The 3000-nt window shown below is 34.5% G+C and overlaps 1 non-coding gene across 1 annotated transcript; it reads left to right on the top strand.

The window, feature by feature from the left end:
* Positions 1–365: 365 nt before the first annotated feature.
* On the top strand, positions 366–472 carry LOC124225903 (U6 spliceosomal RNA). The gene has a single exon (XR_006885126.1). It is a non-coding gene; the product is annotated as a U6 spliceosomal RNA (small nuclear RNA).
* Positions 473–3000: the final 2528 nt, after the last annotated feature.

Here is a 3000-nt window from a genome sequence, read left to right as displayed (position 1 = left end):
TTTAATAATTACTTAACAAATTTTGTAATAGATTAATTCTACCTAATCAATTGCAATGTAACTTGATCCAGAAGAAAGTTTTGACAATTAAGTGTGTGTGTATAAATATTTTTAAAGCAAAGAATTTTGGTACAGTGATAAATAAGAGATTTTCCAGGATGAAACTATTAATTTAGGGTAAAATTCCTTGGAGAAGATGATTGAAAATATGATTTCAGGAATTTAAAAAAAAGATGTAAATTTTGTCTTTAAAGAAGGGTTTGTTTATGTAATTTTGTAAATGGCTATAATGGGTATCAAATCACTATTGTATTAAAGTTCATCAGATAGATGTAGAAAAATATGAATTTAAGATACTCATGCTTGTGCTCCCTTCGTTAGCACATATACTAATATTGGAACGATACAGAGAAGATTAGCATGGCCCCTGTGCAAGGATGACACGCAAATTTGTGAAGCCTTGTATATTTAAAAAAATAAAATAAAATACTAATACTTAAAATACAAAAGTTATACTCTTTGAAATTATTTACAATTTATAATGCTTTTATAAAATTCTTAAAACTTATATCCATTTTGAAATGTGTGAGGGTCTACATATTTTCTCAAAATTCTTCTGGGAGTCCTCTGCATTTAGAGTGAGTCCTAGAGTATTGTTTCTCAAACTTAAAGGTGCATGAATTATTTGGGGGATCTTGTAAAAAGGTAGATTCTAATTCTATATACCTGGAGATAGGAACAGACTGAAATTCCGCAATTCTAATGAGCTCCTAAACAATGGCCGTGCTAGTTGTAGTCCATAGATTATATTTGGAGTAACATGGTTCTGCAGTAGTACTTTGCAAACTGCAGGTCACTACACATTACAAGGTGGTAAAATCTATTTAGTGGCTGCTGTTCAGCATTTTTTTTAATAAGAGCGAAGACTAGAGATGCAAAGAAGAACAAGAAAGAGAAGATAAAATGAAAAAGTGTTATTAAGATATTATTTCGTGGACATTTGTTTCCGTTTTACGGTATTTGCGCTATTTAGGGTCTCAATGTAAAATGTATTTCTTACTGTGGATCGTGGGCAAAATGTTTAAATGCCCCTGTTATAGAGGAAAGAGTTCACCTGAGTTACTTTGTTTTCTGATGTCTAGCACAGTACTTAGTAGATAACAGATCATAAGCAAGTTTGTTGGGTGAACCAATGTATGTGTAAACACATGAATACATGTCATCACCCAGACAACAAAAATCGACATGCGACTTTAAAATTGGTAATTTTAGATTTTTGTGCATTTGTTTTATAAAATCTAACTAACAGAGAGGGAGCAGGCTCTCTGTGGGTGTTCCCTGCTGGTGAGGTTACCTTACAGAAAACATCACAACACCAGAGAAGAGAAGGTACATTTTTCTTGTTCCTAAAGAATGTTTGGTCTCAATAGAATAGAAAGCCAATTTGTATGAAACACCGATCAAAATAAATTGCACAACCCTGACATTTTAGTGAACTTTGGTGATTGCCCAGCTTTTGGGCTCCTCTATTGAATGAGATAGTAATCTAAACCCTGAATGGTTTGTGTGTAGTAAGACCATGTAAATATTTATGTATTTATTTTTTAGGTGAGATTTCTTCTCTTTATGTTTTGTTTGCTGGTAAAGTAATGTCTATCATATTTACTGGATTCTTTCTTGTTGACCATGGTATACCAGATAGATAATAAACAACTTATCTAAAAGTGGCTTGGGGATAATTTTGTAGGTGGGAGGCAAAAGTACATGACCTCTATAGCTCATTTCCCAAAATATGTTCCCATTTAATTCATTTTTTCAGAGTTTTAAAATTACATTCCCTGCAAAAGTGCCTCAAGGTGTGAACATAATAGAGACACAATGAATTCAAATATTTTTAAACAGTTTGTGGCAGAATTAAACAAATAAATGAAAGCAACTAGAAAACAGAAGATTCCAGCATGATCTATGCCCACCTAGAGCATACTGGTCTCACAAAAGCAAGATGGTTCCATTTTTGCATTGGGATTTCCAGGAGGTAAGCTCTCTGGGAAATACAAATGACCAGACCTCTCGGGAAGTGGCTTCCAAAATGAGATTTGTGGCAGAAAATTTAGGCAGATGTCGAAGTTGCAAAGATGTGGGGTTGTATTGTTATTGTTAAATAAAGACCATCAAGAACTGAAGATGTCATATTTCTCCTGCTCGTATCATCGAATGAATTTGTGCATGTCGTGTAACTCCTCTGAGCTTCAGTCTTTCCAACTCTAACGAGAATAATGTGTTTATCTAGTACTCATCTCATGGAAATGTGTAAATTAATATCTGGAAAATATTTTAGATGTATTATATATGCGTTCTGTAAAAATAAACAATTGGGTGAGGTGGGAGGCAGAACAATGTCCCCCCAAAGATGACATATACCAGTTAACAGGACCTGTGGATATGTTAAGTGATATGGCAAAAGTAACTTTGCAGATGTGATTTTAGGTAAGGATCTTGAGATTGAAAGTTTATCCTTAATTATCTGGGTGTGTCTAACGTAATCACAAGGGTCTTTATAATTGGAAGAGGGAGACAGGATGCTCAGGGGGATTTTGTGGACTCAACCCTCCATTTCTGCCTTTGAAGATGGGTAAGCGAGGACAAGTCAAGGAATGTGGACAGCTTCTAGACACTGGAAAAGGCAAGGAATGGATTCACCCCTGGAGCTTCCAGAAGAAATGTTCCCTTGCTGACACCTTGATTTTAGCTTGCTGAGACCTCTGACCTCCAGAACCATAAGATAATAAACTTGTACTATTTATGTCACTGGTTTAATTCTCCACAGCAGCAATAGAAAACTAATGCAAACTAATATAAGTGGTAAAACAAATGTAAAATATATACAGATGGTAAAACAAAAGTAGATGTAAAAATAAACAAAGACCCTGCCTGAGAGGTAGATGTAAATATTGAGTAGCCACTAGCTAATGGATTGGTTAGCGTATGCTACTAATTAGA

Source organism: Equus quagga, chromosome 14 (genome assembly GCF_021613505.1).
Source record: "Equus quagga isolate Etosha38 chromosome 14, UCLA_HA_Equagga_1.0, whole genome shotgun sequence".
NCBI lineage: Eukaryota > Metazoa > Chordata > Mammalia > Perissodactyla > Equidae > Equus > Equus quagga.
The sequence above is the reverse complement of the archived record's forward strand: the minus strand, read 5'-3'. Positions and strand labels throughout refer to the sequence as shown.